The sequence below is a fragment of the Salmo salar genome, chromosome 01 (genome assembly GCF_965601325.2).
Source record: "Salmo salar chromosome 01, fSalSal1, whole genome shotgun sequence".
Taxonomy (NCBI): Eukaryota; Metazoa; Chordata; class Actinopteri; order Salmoniformes; family Salmonidae; genus Salmo; species Salmo salar.
In genome coordinates, this window is record NC_138291.1 from 5102501 (window position 1) to 5121978 (window position 19478).

Here is a 19478-nt window from a genome sequence, read left to right on the forward strand (position 1 = left end):
CTAACGCTACCGCTCTAACCGTTACCGCTCTACCGCTCTAACGTTACCGCTCTACCGTTCTAACGTTACCGCTCTAACGTTACCGCTCTACCGCTCTACCGCTCTAACGTTACCGCTCTACCGCTCTGACGTTACCGCTCTACCATTCTAACGCTACCGCTCTAACGTTACCGCTCTACCGCTCTAACGTTACCGCTCTACCGTTCTAACGTTACCGCTCTAACGTTACCGCTCTACCGCTCTACCGCTCTAACGTTACCGCTCTACCGCTCTAACGTTACCGCTCTACCGCTCTAACGTTACCGCTCTACCGTTATCGCTCTACCGCTCTAACGTTACCGCTCTACCGCTCTACCGTTATTGCTCTACCGCTCTAACGTTACCGCTCTACCGCTCTAACGCTACCGCTCTACCGCTCTAACGCTACCGCTCTAACGTTACCGCTCTAACGTTATTGCTCTACCGCTCTAACGTTACCGCTCTAACGTTACCGCTCTACCGCACTAACGTTACCGCTCTAACGTTACCGCTCTACCGCTCTAACGTTACCGCTCTAACGTTACCGCTCTAACGTTACCGCTCTACCGCTCTAACGTTACCGCTCTAACGTTACCGCTCTAACGTTACCACTCTACCGCTCTAATGTTACCGCTAATGTATTCATGGTTTGTACGTCTAACGTTACAGCTCTACCATTCTAACGCTACCGCTCTAACGTTACCGCTCTACCGCTCTAACGTTACCGCTCTACCGTTCTAACGTTACCGCTCTAACGTTACCGCTCTACCGCTCTACCGCTCTAACGTTACCGCTCTACCGCTCTGACGTTACCGCTCTACCATTCTAACGCTACCGCTCTAACGTTACCGCTCTACCGCTCTAACGTTACCGCTCTACCGTTCTAACGTTACCGCTCTAACGTTACCGCTCTACCGCTCTACCGCTCTAACGTTACCGCTCTACCGCTCTAACGTTACCGCTCTACCGCTCTAACGTTACCGCTCTACCGTTATCGCTCTACCGCTCTAACGTTACCGCTCTACCGCTCTACCGTTATTGCTCTACCGCTCTAACGTTACCGCTCTACCGCTCTAACGCTACCCGCTCTACCGCTCTAACGCTACCGCTCTAACGTTACCGCTCTAACGTTATTGCTCTACCGCTCTAACGTTACCGCTCTAACGTTACCGCTCTACCGCACTAACGTTACCGCTCTAACGTTACCGCTCTACCGCTCTAACGTTACCGCTCTAACGTTACCGCTCTAACGTTACCGCTCTACCGCTCTAACGTTACCGCTCTAACGTTACCGCTCTAACGTTACCACTCTACCGCTCTAATGTTACCGCTAATGTATTCATGGTTTGTACGTCTGCGTCCAGCCATCCTACCTCAGTCTGTGTGTGTGTGTGTCCAGCCATCCTACCTCAGTCTGTGTGTGTGTGTGTGTGTGTGTGTGTGTGTGTGTGTGTGTGTGTGTGCGTGCGTCCAGCCATCCTACCTCAGTCTGTACGGCTGTGGTCTCCATCTGTTTCCGTTTGAGTGCCAGCATGACCTGGTCTCTCTCCTGCTGGAAGGCCACAGCTTTCTCCTGCATGGACCTCAGCTCATTCAGAAGCTGGTTCAGCTCCCCTGACCACCGACCGTTGCCCTGGGAAACAGATCAACGTAAAGGGGTCAGGAAAGAAAAACATTATATAATAATCTGTTAGTGAAAATATTTAACCAATAATGCATTTAAACTATTTAATAGTCTATTTTGAAATTTGACTGCATTTCTCTGTCATTCTTCACTAGACGTTATCTATTACTAAAAGCTAAATATGGGGAACAGACAGTCATTCACATGTATAAGATCTGTAAATTATGAATAAACCTGTTCTCTGTCCTTGAGCATCTTCTGCATGGCGGCAGCCTTCTCCGACATGGCGCTCCTTGGTCTCCTGCAGGGCTCTGAACTCTGAACTCCTTTCTCCCTGCTCCGCTGGGCCACAGCTTCGTTCTCATCCTTCAATACAACACAACTTTATGGTCCAGGTTTCAGCCAACAAGGAAAATGTGTCTTCTGCTCCTTCTCACCAGCGCCACCCCAGACAGCACACATCACACACACACACAGTTGACACGAGCAGATGTTAAGGGTCTTCCTCAAGGGCCCAACAATAGGGAAATGTCTTGAGGAAGTGAACCCAGCCACTGGGCTACCTACCTTCAGCTTCCTGGTATCCATCTCCAGGATAAGGGCTCGCTCCTTCAGGTTGGTCACGGCCTGTTTTAACACCTCGTTGTCGCTCTCTCGGTTCCTCAGGTTCTCACTCACCTGGAGAAATGAAGATCAGAGTTACCTGGTTAAATAGAGACGTGATCCCATGGCAGCCAAGGGTTTAATCGTACACTTCCTTCAGATTAAATGTTCACACACACACCGTGGGTCAGAAGTTTACATACACTAAGTTGACTGTGCCTTTAAACAGCTTGGAAAATTTCATAAAATGATGTTATGGCTTTAGAAGCTTCTGATAGGCTAATTGACATCATTTGAGTCAATTGGAGGTGTACCTGTGAATGTATTTCAAGGCCTACCTTCAAACTCAGTGGCTCTTTGCTTGACATCATGGGAAAATCAAAAGAAATCAGCCAAGACCTCAGAAATAAAATTGTAGACCTCCACAAGTCTGGTTCATCCTTGGGAGCAATTTCCAAACGCCTGAAGGTACCACGTTCATCTGTGCAAACAATAGTACGCAAGTATTAACACCATGGGACCACGCAGCCCTCATACCGCTCAGGAAGGAGACGCGTTCTGTCTCCTAGAGATGAACGTACTTTGGTGCGAAAAGTGCAAATCAATCCCAGAACAACAGCAAAGGACCTTGTGAAGATGCTGGAGGAAACAGGTACAAAAGTATCTATATCCACAGTAAAACGAGTCCTATATCAAAATAGCTGAACAGCTGAAAAAAGCTGGTGTAACTGAGTCTAACCTCAATCCTATAGAAAATGTGTGGGCAGAACTGAAAAAGCGTGTGCGAGCAAGGAGGCCTACAAACCTGACTCAGTTACACCAGCTCTGTCAGGAGGAATGGGCCAAAATTCACCCAACTTATTGTGGGAAGCTTGTGGATGGATACCTGAAACATTTGACCAAGGTTAAGTAATTTAAAGGCAATGCTACTAAATACTAATTGACTGTATGTAAACTTCTGACCCACTGGGAATGTGATGAAGGAAATAAAAGCTGAAATAAATCATTGTCTCTACTATTATTCTGACATTTCACATTCTTAAAATAAAGTGGTGATCTTAACTGACCTAAGACACGGAATTTTTACTAGGATTAAATGTCAGGAATTGTGAAAAACCGAGTTTAAACGTATTTGACTAAGGTGTATGTAAACTTCAACTGTATATATAAAAGAAGGGGGGGGGGGGGGGGGCAATGTAAATAGCCATTTGATTGACTGTTCAGCAGTGTTATGGCTTGGAGGTAGAAGCTGTTCAGGAGCCTTTTGGTCCCAGACTTGGCGCTCCAGTACCGCTTACCGTGCGGTAGCAGAGAGAACAGTAATCATCATAGTTACCTGTAGATCCTCGACCAGCTGGCCAGATTCATTATATTACATAGAGATTCATTATTATAATATATTATGATGGTTACCTGTCCCTGTAGGTTATGGAGCTCTTCTACCAGCTGGCCAGATTCATTATATTACATAGAGATTCATTATTATAATATATTATGATGGTTACCTGTCCCTGTAGGTTATGAAGCTCTTCTACCAGCTGGCCAGATTCATTATATTACATAGAGATTCATTATTATAATATATTATGATGGTTACCTGTCCCTGTAGGTTATGGAGCTCTTCTACCAGCTGGCCAGATTCATTATATTACATAGAGATTCATTATTATAATATATTATGATGGTTACCTGGCCCTGTAGATTATGGAGCTCTTCTACCAGCTGGCCAGATTCATTATATTACATAGAGATTCATTATTATAATATATTATGATGGTTACCTGTCCCTGTAGGTTATGGAGCTCTTCTACCAGCTGGCCAGATTCATTATATTACATAGAGATTCATTATTATAATATATTATGATGGTTACCTGTCCCTGTAGATTATGGAGCTCTTCTACCAGCTGGCCAGATTCATTATATTACATAGAGATTCATTATTATAATATATTATGATGGTTACCTGTCCCTGTAGGTTATGGAGCTCTTCTACCAGCTGGCCAGATTCATTATATTACATATGATTCATTATTATAATATATTATGATGGTTACCTGTCCCTGTAGGTTATGGAGCTCTTCTACCAGCTGGCCAGATTCATTATATTACATAGAGATTCATTATTATAATATATTATGATGGTTACCTGTCCCTGTAGATTATGGAGCTCTTCTACCAGCTGGCCAGATTCATTATATTACATATGATTCATTATTATAATATATTATGATGGTTACCTGTCCCTGTAGGTTATGAAGCTCTTCTACCAGCTGGCCAGATTCATGCTGCATGTTCTTTACTGTGGTGATCACCTGCATCTTCCACTCCTCCATCTTTTTCACCTGGATACATTACAATACAGTCACACATCACGAAATTACAATACCTACACACACACACCTCGATTCACACACTGTTCACCTGGACAATGGCAATACATACAGTACAATACATACAGTACAATACATACAGTACAATAATGCACATACTATACTGCACATACTATACTGCACATACTATACTGCACATTAATAAAATACTATAAATTACAGCAGTCATCTATAAAAGAGACCTTGTGTCTTTGCATGACTCAAAAGGTTAAATATAATATACACACACTACAATACACACACACTACAATACACACACACTACAATACACACATCTGTGTGACTCCTGATCTGTGACGTGAATAATGTTTTTACTCAGGTCATGTTTTTCCTGTTATTGTCTGTTGTTGTTTTTATATCCTGTAAGGAGTTTGTCTTGTTTTGTGAAACAAGGCACATTTCTATAAAAACCAAGACAATAAAATGCTAAAATCTTATCTTGCCTGTTGTTTCAGTGTGTCCCTCTCCTGCAGCAGCTCTTCAAACTGGTTGGAGCTGACTCCTCCAGAGTCTCCTGCCTGCAGCACCGACACCAGGGTCCGGCACTTCTGTGTCAGCGCGTCCATCTCAATGTCCTTCTCTCTGATAAATAATAATAACAACAAAATACAATAATATTTCATTATATGTGCAACTATCAAGATACCCGAGGACACTGACAGAATAAAACAGGAAATAGAACGTGACATTACTAAGGACGGGATTCAATCCGATCACACTATGTTCACACATCCGCAGAGTCCGAATGCTAAAACGCTGCATTATGTCGGCTATATATCGGAAATTACCTTTAAAAATGGAGCATTGTGTCCAAGTACGCAATCAAAATTAATCCCGAGAGCAAAATATACCCTGACAATATCTGGTCACCATGGCAGCAAAATACACCCTGACAATATCTGGTCACCATGGCAGCAAAATACACCCTGACAATACCTGGTCACCATGGCAGCAAAATACACCCTGACAATACCTGGTCACCATGGCAGCAAAATACACCCTGACAATACCTGGTCACCATGGCAGCAAAATACACCCTGACAACACCTGGTCACCATGGCAGCAAAATACACCCTGACAATACCTGGTCACCATGGCAGCGAAATACACCCTGACGATACCTGGTCACCATAGCAGCGAAATACACCCTGACAATACCTGGTCACCATGGCAGCAAAATACACCCTGACAATACATGATCACCATGGCAGCAGAAGCATATTTATTTGAGCTGTTCTTGCCATAATACGGACTTGGTCTTTTACCAAATAGGGCTATGTTCTCTATTCCAGGTGACTACCTCATGAGGCTGGTTGAGAGAATGCCAAGAGTGTGCAAAGCTGTCATCAAGGCAAAGGGAGGCTACTTTATAGAATCTAAAATATATTTTAAATGTTCAGTTACTACATGATTCCATATGTGTTATTTCATAGTTTTGATGTCTTCACTATTATTAAGTAGAAAATAGTCAAAATAAAGAAAAATCCTTGAGTAGGTGTGTCTAAACTTTTGACTGGTACTGTATATATTACAAAACAATACCTGATGATCCGAGACAGGTTCTGAATGGTCTCTCTGAACATCTCTCGACTCCCTGAGGGGTCAGACATGGTGGAGAGCCTCATGTTCTCCTGCTGGACCTTGAAGAGCACAGCCTCCTTCCCTGCTACAATGTCCATGATGTGCTGGTAGTCCCCCCTCAGCTGGCTGTTCTCCCTCGCCTTCTCATTCAGCACCGCCAGGACCTACAGTAAAAACAGGTCAAGTAAATTCTTTAAATGATTGGGGTTGTAAAATTCCAATAACTTTAACAAAATTCCTGGTTGGAAGATTCCTGGAATCCAGGAGGGAATAGGCAGGAAATCCTTCAACTTGGATTTCTGGAAAATCTAGGCATTCTAGGAAAATGACCCGGATTTTGCAACTCTAATAAGTTGATTTGTGATTTTGTCCTGCTCTCTCTCCCCGGCGTAGGCCTGCAGCTGCTGCTGGAGGAACATCACGTCTTGGCTGTGGCCTCCTCCCCCCAGGGAGACGTGGGAGTGCAGCGCCTGGATCTCTACGTCTTTCCGCTGGACTATCTGGCTGAGCTTCCCCATTTCCTCTCTGGAGACCACCAGCTGGTCCAGCTGTCTGGTGAGGTTCAGGTTCCTCTCATTCAGCTGGCTGACCTCCGTCTCCTTCTCCTTAATGCCCTTCAAATTGAGATCAGATATGCTTTATTATCCTGAATGGCAATTAATTCTGAATCATCAGCTGCTATTGAGTACAACACCAATTCAGGAAATACCTTTACTAGTCTCTCTACCTCCACCTTGGACAGGTCGTGTTTCTCATTGCCGTTCTCCCTGTTATTCAGGGACGACTGACTCTTGTCTTCCCGTTGGAGAATGACCACTTCCTGTTCCTGGGAGTATTGGGTAGGGCCGAGGTGATCTACTTCCTGCTGCAGGCGTCTAATCTCCTCGTCCTTGGCGTGGATCAGCCTATCGTAGTTCCCTCTGCTCTGCTCGTGGTGTTGGTGTGCCTGCTCCAACTCATTCTGCTGCGTCAGGAGAGACTGCTGGGAGGAGAGGAGGAGGTGCCCCTGCTGCTCCTCTATGGTCCTCCTGGAGGCATCTCCTGACGTCTTCAGCTGGGTGATCTCTGTCTCCAGTTCTGTGGTTCATGTTAACGTCCTCAATAAGACTGTTCATTTTTAGCAGCAAATACAATACATAGATTTTTTTTAATTTTTTTTTATTTTTAAACAACAAGAGATATGACAGGCTGTGTTACCGGTGATGACGTCTGGGGTGCGTGGCTCGGCCAGGCCGGGGGGCTGGGGTCTACTCAGCTGGTCCCTCAGACGATCCATCTCCTCCTTATAGGATAGGATTAATGTTAATGTCCCGAGGGAAAAATTGTCTCCAACACACACAGTACCACTGTATACAAAATAGACATAGTACATTACACAGTACAGTACATTGCATATTACCCATGTCATACATGTTGTGGATGTACCTTCAGGTGGTTGTTGTCGTCCTTCATGCCTCCCAGCTGCTTGTCCTTCTCCTCCTGAGCTCCTCTCAGGGTCTCAGCCTCCTGGGTGGCTGCCTGGACCACGGCCTCCAGCTCCCTCTGGGTGGCGGCCATGTTAGCTCTCAGGCTCTCCGTGAAGCAGTCCTTCTCCTAGAGATTCACATTCAGAACATTTTAAAAGTCCTCAATGAGGACTTCTACACCTGCATTACTTGCTGTTTGGGGGTTTTAGACTGGGTTTCTGTACAGCCCTTTGTGACATCAGCTGATGTAAGAAGGGCTATATAAATACATTTGATTTTGCTTTGATTTAGCAGCAAACACAATTCATAAAAACTAAATTCCAATTTAAAAACAACAAAATAGAAAAAGGATATTTCCAAGCAGAGTGGACAGGATAAAGTAAAGATGTTAGAGAGGTCTGTCACATAGAGTTAGATAGAGGACTGGAGGACCTAGAGGAGGTCTATCAGCTGTTTTGTTCTCCTCGGCCACGGTGAAGGAGAACATCTCATTGGTGTCTCTGTGTTCGGAGGCCGTCTGTTCCACGTCTCTCCTCAACCCGGGAGATCTCCAGGTCCTTCTCCTGGTTCAGCATCACCGTCCTCTCATACGCCGTCTGAAAATAATCAAGCTATTAGTACAGCACATTCCTTACAAAACATTTACATTTTTAGTCATTTAGCAGACGCTCTTATCCAGAGCGACTTACAGTAGTGAATGTATACATTTCATACATTTTTTTTCTTCTCCGTACTGGTCCCCCGTGGGACTCGAACCCACAACCCTGGCGTTGCAAACACCATGCTCTACCAACTGAGCCACACGGGACCACAGTTCATTGTCAAAGCGCTAATTAAATAACACAAAAGTGAAAAGATAAAACAATACATTTCCAGACATACGAAATGAATGTAGATACATGAAGATAGTAAAAACAGTAGTGAAACAACAGTGGACCTGCAGTGCCGAGGTGTTCACGGAACGGGCAGTGGTCAACTCCTCAATGGTTTGCTGGTACTTCCTGACCTGCTCCTGGAGGCCCCTCTCTGCCTGGACCAGCTCCCCTTCCAGCTGGCTCTTCTCCAGCTTCAGAGCCTCGATGAGGGTGTCGTTCTCCAGGACCGTCCTGCCGAGAGTATCCTGGACCTCCCTGACCTGCCTGGCCAGCTCCTCTATTCTCCCCTGGGCCTGCTCAGTCTCTGTCTTCAGCCTCTGCTTCTCCATCTTCATCTTCTCCTGGGAGCTCCTCATCTCGGCCAGCTCTCTCCTGAGATCCTCCAGCTCCTCTCTGGACCCCCCCGCGGATTCTCTCCCTCTCTCCCCAGCCTCACACAGCTCTGCCCGGGCAGCAGAGAGCTTCTCCTCCTTCTCCTGTACGATTCCCTGGAGCATCTGGGTCTCTTTGCCCATCGCTGTTGCCCGTACAAGTTTCTCCCTCAACTCCTTGACGGTGGCCTCCAGTTGCTGCTTGCCCATGTGGAGATTGTTCAGGGTGTAAGCACTCTGGCTCAGTTTCACCTGCTGGGCCTGTAGTTCTTCCTGTAGCGCCACCCTCTGGTCGGTGGTGGTACTGAGCTCTTGACTTCAGCCTGGACACCTCAGTCTCAGACTCCTTCAGCTGAACAGAGAGCTTCTCCTTCACTGAGATCACATGCTGCATGGAGACACAAGAACAGAATAATAGCACCTCTCAATAACCATTTTATAGGAAGTCTTACTTTGCTAAGTCTAAATTCTGTAAAGGGGATAAAATCATTAAAAACATTTGGTAATCCCCGATGGTCTTTCTCTTTCAACATGGTCTAAGACGTGGTGTAAATCCCAATATCAACACATTCCTTCCTATACACGGCCAATATAGTAATATCAACACATTCCTTCCTATACAATATCAACACATTCCTTCCTATACACGGCCAATATAGTAATATCAACACATTCCTTCCTATACAATATCAACACATTCCTTCCTATACACGGCCAATATAGTAATATCAACACATTCCTTCCTATACAATATCAACACATTCCTTCCTATACACGGCCAATATATCAGTGCATGGTGCACTACTTCCGGCATTGGGCGGGATACTGTTCCAGATCCAGGAAGTGTTACATTGCTGTGAGTCCAACTAATATAAATGTTTTACAGACTTTTGTTTGATAGCATCAGACTAAAAGTGAGTGTCAAACCACAACCTGATCAACCTTTAAATATATTCTATGGGGATCATCCATTTCCTCTCTAGGGGGGGGGATCATCCATTTCCTCTCTAGGGGGGGGGATCATCCATTTCCTCTCTAGGGGGGATCATCCATTTCCTCTCTAGGGGGATCATCCATTTCGTCTCTAGGGGGATCATCCATTTCCTCTCTAGGGGGATCATCCATTTCCTCTCTGGGGGGGGATCATCCATTTCCTCTCTAGGGGGGGGGATCATCCATTTCCTCTCTAGGGGGGGGGGGGGATCATCCATTTCCTCTCTAGGGGGATCATCCATTTCCTTTCTAGGGGGATCATCCATTTCCTCTCTAGGGGGGGGGGGGGGATCATCCATTTCCTCTCTAGGGGGGGGGGGGGATCATCCATTTCCTCTCTAGGGGGATCATCCATTTCCTTTCTAGGGAGATCATCCATTTTCTCTCTAGGGAGATCATCCATTTCCTCTCTAGGGAGATCATCCATTTCCTCTCTAGGGGGATCATCCATTTCCTCTCTAAGAGGATCATCCATTTCCTCTCTAGGGGATCATCCATTTCCTCTCTAGGGGGATCATCCATTTCCTCTCTAGGGGGATCATCCATTTCCTCTCTAGGGGGATCATCCATTTCCTCTCTAGGGGATCATCCATTTCCTCTCTATTTTGAAATGTTCTGAACCCAATAGTGGTTGGGACTACTGCTGCTGTAAAAAAAAAAAGGGCTTTAGAAATAGATTTGATTGGTTGATTAAAACACAGTGCGGTCCGCACAAGTTCAATCCAGACCTGTGTAGCTTCCGTGTTGTGTCGGTCCAGTTCTTCCAGCGTGACGAGGAGTGTGTCTTGTTCCTCTCTCTTCTCCAGCTCAGCCCTCAGCTCTGCTATCTGCTCTGAGGCGGCTGGGGAGAACTCCCATCTGTCAAGGATGTCTGACTCCACTCTGTCCTCGGCACACGCGAATCTCTCCAGTCGATTCATCTGAAAAAAAAAAATAATAATAATAATAATACTTCTGAACACTAAATCTGAACATACAATCATTAACCATGGACTGAGGAAGAGTTGCTGTGCACGAGCAATAGCTAATGGGATCCTAATCAACGAAACGAACTAAATACTCAACTTTTGAATAATCAAATGATTCATCTGACACACTCATCAACAACAAACAGCAAGACGTTATAGTTCCAGGACATCTAGATTCTCAAAGTCACGATGTTAAGTCAACACAGTTTAATGTATTACCAGAACTAAAATATAAACGCAATATGTAAAAGTGTTGTTCTCATGTTTCATGAGTTGAAATAAAATATGAAAATATAAAATGTTCCATACACACAAAAAAGCTTATTTCTCTAAAATGTTTGTTCACAAATTTTGTTTACATCACCCGTTTAGTGAGCATTTCTCCCTTTCAGGTGTGGCATATCAAGAAGCTGATTAAACAGAATGATCATTACACAGGTGCACCTTGTGCTGGGGGACAATAAAGGGCCATTAAAATGTGCAGTTTTGTCACACAACACAATGCCACAGATGTCTCAAGTTTTTAGGGAGCGTGCAATTGGCATGCTGACTGCAGTCCCTATGGACCCTACGGTCTAAAGTAGTGCATTAGTCCCCATGTCCCCTACGGTCTAAAGAAGTGCACTAGTCCCTATGGGTCCTGGTCTAAAGTAGTGCACTAGTCCCTATGGTGCCTGGTCAAAAGTAGTGCACTAGAGCCCTGAGGAATAGGGAACCATTTGGGATGCAAGCCCATATGATAGTAAACTTGTTCTCCTCCCTCCAGTCTGTTTCTGTTCCTCCAGCTCCTCTCCTCCCCCCTCCTCCAGCTCCTCTCCTCCTCCCCCCTCCTCCAGCTCCTCTCCTCCTCCCTCCAGTCTGTTTCTGTTCCTCCAGCTCCTCTCCTCCTCCTCTCTCCTCCAGCTCCTCTCCTCCTCCCCCCTCCTCCAGCTCCTCTCCTCCTCCACCCTCCTCCAGCTCCTCTCCTCCTCCCCCCTCCTCCAGCTCCTCTCCTCCTCCCTCCTCCAGCTCCTCTCCTCCTCCACCCTCCTCCAGCTCCTCTCCTCCTCCCCCCTCCTCCAGCTCCTCTCCTCCTCCCCCCTCCTCCAGCTCCTCTCCTCCTCCCCCCTCCTCCAGCTCCTCTCCTCCTCCCTCCAGTCTGTTTCTGTTCCTCCAGCTCCTCTATCCTCTCCTCGTACTCTGCCAGCTCGTCCCGGTGGCGCCGGGTGATGTCGGCCATCTTGTGTTTCTGTGCGTCCTGCAGCGCTGCTAACTCATGCTGGTGTTCGTCTACCTCACGACCCATCTCTTCACGCAACTCCTGTTACACAGACAGAGGAATAGAGTGTCACTGTCTGAGTCTCTCTTACACCAAGCAGGGTTTCTGTTAAATCAATCAAATTTAAAAGCCCTTTTTACAGAAACAGTCATCACAAGGTGCTTTACAGTAGCTGGACTAGGCACCCAGAGAGCGGGCACCCAGAGAGCGGGCACCCAGAGAGCGGGCACCCAGAGGGCGGGCATCCAGAGGGCGGGCATCCAGAGGGCGGGCACCCAGAGAGCGGGCACCCAGAGAGCGGGCACCCAGAGGGCGGGCACCCAGAGAGCGGGCACCCAGAGAGCGGGCACCCAGAGGGCGGGCACCCAGAGAGCGGGCACCCAGAGAGCGGGCACCCAGAGAGCGGGCACCCAGAGAGCGGGCAACCAGAGGGCGGGCACCCAGAGGGCGGGCACCCAGAGGGCGGGCACCCAGAGGGCGGGCACCCAGAGAGCGGGCACCCAGAGAGCGGGCACCCAGAGAGCGGGCACCCAGAGAGCGGGACGTAACATTTCTGACCTTAATGATCCTCTGCTGCTTCAGAACCTCTCCCTGGTCACCGTTTCCTGCTCCTGGGGCTTCGGATACCTGAAACAAATAAACATTTAAAGACCTTTCCAACCTTCACATGACCCTTTATAGATCTTACAGTAATAAAGATGATACAATCTAGTAATTGATGTTGTGAAGGGACCGACCTGAGACGCGCTTCTCCAGTGGGAGACCTCAGCCTCCAGCCTCATCACCTCTGTAGACAGACGGTTAATCTCCTGCTGGGAACAGATCACGTCACTGAAGTCCATCTCGTCGCTGCCATGGAAACCTTGATGGATGGTGCTCCCCTGGGGACGGGTAGTGGTGGTGGAGCCGGAGGTGACAGGAAGTACAGCTGAGTCGGAGGAAGCTGATTGGGCAGAGTGTTGTAAGTTCTGGACCTCTTCCTGTAGTCCAGTTTGACGGGCCTTCAGTTGACTGACCTCTACCTGGACAGGTAACAAAAAGAATAACATCAAATACACTTTTTTTTAGATGTTATTGTTTTATATAGAGGTGGAGACAGGTGAGAAGGAACAGACCTGAGCAGGTTAGATATGTTATTGTTTTATATAGAGGTGGAGACAGGTGAGAAGGAACAGACCTGAGCAGGTTAGATATGTTATTGTTTTATATAGAGGTGGAGACAGGTGAGAAGGAACAGACCTGAGCAGGTTAGATATGTTATTGTTTTATATAGAGGTGGAGACAGGTGAGAAGGAACAGACCTGAGCAGGTTAGATATGTTATTGTTTTATATAGAGGTGGAGACAGGTGAGAAGGAACAGACCTGAGCAGGTTAGATATGTTATTGTTTTATATAGAGGTGGAGACAGGTGAGAAGGAACAGACCTGAGCAGGTTAGATATGTTATTGTTTTATATAGAGGTGGAGACAGGTGAGAAGGAACAGACCTGAGCAGGTTAGATATGTTATTGTTTTATATAGAGGTGGAGACAGGTGAGAAGGAACAGACCTGAGCAGGTTAGATATGTTATTGTTTTATATAGAGGTGGAGACAGGTGAGAAGGAACAGACCTGAGCAGGTTAGATATGTTATTGTTTTATATAGAGGTGGAGACAGGTGAGAAGGAACAGACCTGAGCAGGTTAGATATGTTATTGTTTTATATAGAGGTGGAGACAGGTGAGAAGGAACAGACCTGAGCAGGTTAGATATGTTATTGTTTTATATAGAGGTGGAGACAGGTGAGAAGGAACAGACCTGAGCAGGTTAGATATGTTATTGTTTTATATAGAGATGGACAGATGGGGTATAGAGAGGGAGGGAGACAGATGAAAAGGGATAGAAGAGGTTAGGAGTCATGGAACGGAGTCAACTGGGGAATCAAACCCTGGTCTCCAGGGGTGTATGTGGTCCTGAGGTGGCTATACTATCATTAGGCTAGACCCCTCATATACTTCTAGCTAGGCCTATAATATTCTAGATTATATATTATTTAAATTCAAATCTGGACCTGGAAGCCAGAACCACTGCTTTTTACCCCATTCTTCCCCTTTAATCAGGGACTGATTTAGACCTCGGACACCAAGTGGGTCAGTTCTGCCATTTTACATTCTTCCCCTTTAAAATCAGGGACTGATTTAGTCCTGGGACACCAAGTGGGTCAGTTCTGCCATTTTACATTCTTCCCCTTTAAATCAGGGACTGATTTAGACCTGGGACACCAAGTGGGTCAGTTCTGCCATTTTACATTCTTCCCCTTTAAAATCAGGGACTGATTTAGACCTGGGACACCAAGTGGGTCAGTTCTGCCATTTGACATTCTTCCCCTTTAAATCAGGGACTGATTTAGACCTGGGACACCAAGTGGGTCAGTTCTGCCATTTTACATTCTTCCCCTTTAAAATCAGGGACTGATTTAGACCTGGGACACCAAGTGGGTCAGTTCTGCCATTTTACATTCTTCCCCTTTAAAATCAGGGACTGATTTAGACCTGGGACACCAAGTGGGTCAGTTCTGCCATTTGACATTCTTCCCCTTTAAATCAGGGACTGATTTAGACCTGGGACACCAAGTGGGTCAGTTCTGCCATTTTACATTCTTCCCCTTTAAAATCAGGGACTGATTTAGACCTGGGACACCAAGTGGGTCAGTTCTGCCATTTTACATTCTTCCCCTTTAAAATCAGGGACTGATTTAGACCTGGGACACCAAGTGGGTCAGTTCTGCCATTTTACATTCTTCCCCTTTAAATCAGGGACTGATTTAGACCTGGGACACCGAGTGGGTACAACAAATGATCGGGTAGGAAAGAAAAGCAGCAGTACTCTAGACCTCCAGGGTAGGATTTGAATACTCCTGGACTAGGCCGACCTCTGTCGCTGATAGGATGATTTATAAGACTGCGTTCTTCATTGAGTGTCATATAGTTCTCCATGTATCAGACCGTACATCTCTCTGTTGCATCAGGGTCCTGTACTCAGCAGACTGCTGTTTATTCTGGATCTCTGAGGCCTCCAGCTTCTCCTCCAGCTCTGCATGGATCCTCTTTAAACGCCCATACTGAAACAAGAGGAAATATAGAGTTAAACGCCTGTACTGCAACATAGACAGAACAGATTACATGGGGCATACTGCAACATAGAACAGATTACATGGGGCATACTGCAACATAGACAGAACAGATTACATGGGGCATACTGCAACATAGACAGAACAGATTACATGGGGCATACTGCAACATAGACAGAACAGATTACATGGGGCATACTGCAACATAGAACAGATTACATGAGCCATACTGCAACATAGAACAGATTACATGGGGCATACTGCAACATAGACAGAACAGATTACATGGGGCATACTGCAACATAGACAGAACAGATTACATGGGGCATACTGCAACATAAAACGAACAGATTACATGGGGCATACTGCAACATAGAACAGATTACATGGGGCATACTGAATCATAGAACAGATTACATGGGGCATACTGCAACATAGAACAGATTACATGGGGCATACTGCAACATAGAACAGATTACATGGGGCATACTGCAACATAGAACAGATTACATGGGGCATACTGCAACATAGAACAGATTACATGGGGCATACTGCAACATAGAACAGATTACATGGGGCATACTGCAACATAGAACAGATTACATGGGGCATACTGCAACATAGAGAGAACAGATTACATGAGGCATACTGCAACATAGAACAGATTACATGGGGCATACTGCAACATAGAACAGATTACATGGGGCATACTGCAACATAGAACAGATTACATGGGGCATACTGCAACATAGAACAGATTACATGGTGCATACTGCAACATAGAGAGAACAGATTACATGAGGCATACTGCAACATAGAACAGATTACATGGGGCATACTGCAACATAGAACAGATTACATGGGGCATACTGCAACATAGAACAGATTACATGGGGCATACTGCAACATAGAACAGATTACATGGGGCATACTGCAACATAGAACAGATTACATGGGGCATACTGCAACATAGAACAGATTACATGGGGCATACTGCAACATAGAGAGAACAGATTACATGAGGCATACTGCAACATAGAACAGATTACATGGGGCATACTGCAACATAGAACAGATTACATGGGGCATACTGCAACATAGAACAGATTACATGGGGCATACTGCAACATAGAACAGATTACATGGTGCATACTGCAACATAGAGAGAACAGATTACATGAGGCATACTGCAACATAGAACAGATTACATGGGGCATACTGCAACATAGAACAGATTACATGAGGCATACTGCAACATAGAACAGATTACATGAGGCATACTGCAACATAGAACAGATTACATGGGGCATACTGCAACATAGAACAGATTACATGAGGCATACTGCAACATAGAACAGAACAGATTACTTGGGGCATACTGCAACATAGAACAGATTACTTGGGGCATACTGCAACATAGAACAGAACAGATTACATGGGGCATACTGCAACATAGAACAGAACAGATTACTTGGGGCATACTGCAACATAGAACAGAACAGATTACTTGGGGCATACTGCAACATAGAAAGAAGAAGAAACAGTGAATCTCCATTAAAAAAAGCCTTTAAGTCTGGACTAGGTTTAAATGTGTGTCTGAGAAACCAGCTCTTTTACGGTGAGAACCCTTGTACCTCAGCCTCCACTTGTTCCATCTTAGAACTGGTGACCTGCAGCTCAGTGGAAACACCTGAAAGAAAAGTATGGAAAAACTGTGTGATAACAGCCATGCTACCTCCACATATTCACGTCTCATATTGTAATAGAATGCATATGAAAGGTTCGCTAAACCAATCAGGTTTTAGTTTACCATGTTATGTCTAATGGGTGTGTACTGTAGCTACACTAGGGATGACCCCATTTAGTCCCCTGGTCCACTGTTTGGTCAATAGGCTGTTAGTCAACAGAGATTGTTTTTGTGGCACACGAGACACCTGTCTGAATCACGCCCGTCTCAGTGGACTAATCCATTATGGAGGCCCGTCTCAGTGGACTAATCCATTGCAGAGGCCGCGGGGATGACACACCAGTATCACCAGTAGTACATTTACTGTTAATTACAGTTGAATTATACCAGCGTATTATTCAACTGTATGTACGATAGGTGAAGTCCTTTGTCTCTTCTCCCGCTCTTTCTTACATGCCCCTCCCTTTTCATTTGGTAACAAGCCGTCATAAATCGGGTTAGTCCACTAGGGACTTTTCATTGCATTATGTAGTAATCAATGTGTCAGCTATCCTGTTTGTGTGTTTATGTAATTCTGCGTGATTATTTAGTAAGTATATAATTAAACTAATTTGCATATTGCCGATTCATCATTTATGCTAGGGTTCGTGCAGATATCCAAGAATTTTGCGACATACAGAATGAGACTGATATGGTAAATAAGAATGAATGAATTGACCGTTACTGATGTAATACATATTTATATCTTTAGAGTTTAGTCAGGAGATAGTAACTCGTTAAATAACTTTTCCCATGGTGCCCCAGATTACTACTTAATTAATTGTTATATGATTAATTTAATTGCGTAATAATTGAATGTGGTATGTAATTATTTTATAAAATAACAGTCAAAACACATTAATAATAGTCATGACACGACAACACACACCTGATTACGCATACAGAGGTAGTACTAGTCTACCTGGTTACCCATATAGAAGTAGGACTCGTCTACCTGGTTACACATGTAGAAGTAGGACTAGTCTACCTGGTTACACATATAGAAGTAGGACTCGTCTACCTGGTTACACATATAGAAGTAGGACTAGTCTACCTGGTTACGCATGTAGAAGTAGGACTAGTCTACCTGGTTACGCATATAGAAGTAGGACTCGTCTACCTGGTTACACATATAGAAGTAGGACTCGTCTACCTGGTTACATATGTAGAAGTAGGACTAGTCTACCTGGTTACGCATGTAGAAGTAGGACTCGTCTACCTGGTTACACATATAGAAGTAGGACTAGTCTACCTGGTTACACATATAGAAGTAGGACTAGTCTACCTGGTTACCCATATAGAAGTAGGACTAGTCTACCTGGTTACCCATATAGAAGTAGGACTAGTCTACCTGGTTACACATATAGAAGTAGGACTAGTCTACCTGGTTACCCATATAGAAGTAGGACTAGTCTACCTGGTTACCCATATAGAAGTAGGACTAGTCTACCTGGTTACACATATAGAAGTAGGACTAGTCTACCTGGTTACCCATATAGAAGTAGGACTAGTCTACCTGGTTACACATATAGAAGTAGGACTAGTCTACCTGGTTACCCATATAGAAGTAGGACTAGTCTACCTGGTTACCCATATAGAAGTAGGACTAGTCTACCTGGTTACCCATATAGAAGTAGGACTAGTCTACCTGGTTACCCATATAGAAGTAGGACTAGTCTACCTGGTTACCCATATAGAAGTAGGACTAGTCTACCTGGTTACCCATATAGAAGTAGGACTAGTCTACCTGGTTACCCATATAGAAGTAGGACTAGTCTACCTGGTTACCCATATAGAAGTAGGACTAGTCTACCTGGTTACCCATATAGAAGTAGGACTAGTCTACCTGGTTACCCATATAGAAGTAGGACTAGTCTACCTGGTTACCCATATAGAAGTAGGACTAGTCTACCTGGTTACCCATATAGAAGTAGGACTAGTCTACCTGGTTACACATATAGAAGTAGGACTAGTCTACCTGGTTACCCATATAGAAGTAGGACTAGTCTACCTGGTTACCCATATAGAAGTAGGACTAGTCTACCTGGTTACCCATATAGAAGTAGGACTAGTCTACCTGGTTACCCATATAGAAGTAGGACTAGTCTACCTGGTTACACATATAGAAGTAGGACTAGTCTACCTGGTTACCCATATAGAAGTAGGACTAGTCTACCTGGTTACCCATATAGAAGTAGGACTAGTCTACCTGGTTACCCATATAGAAGTAGGACTAGTCCACCTGGTCTGCGTGCAAATGGAGACCTATAAATGTGCCCATTTGGGGATCTGATTGTCTTTCTGATTGTCTTAACTCATCAATGTGGAACTTCTGAAAGTAATTTTTTCATCGCCTCAAACAGCAAGTAAACAAAGTGTGTTTTTTTACATCCATTGAGAATGACAATAGTTCCTCCATCGTAGCCTATTGTAAAAATCTTTCCATCTCTCTCCCTTTCCATAACCACTCAACATGAAAAGGGGGGAAACGATG

The 19478-nt window shown here is 45.0% G+C and overlaps 1 pseudogene; it reads right to left on the reverse strand.

Annotated features, from left to right (window-relative positions):
* LOC106590074 (thyroid receptor-interacting protein 11-like) overlaps positions 1-18215 on the reverse strand; it is a 54839-nt pseudogene extending 36624 nt beyond the window's left edge.
* Positions 18216-19478: the final 1263 nt, after the last annotated feature.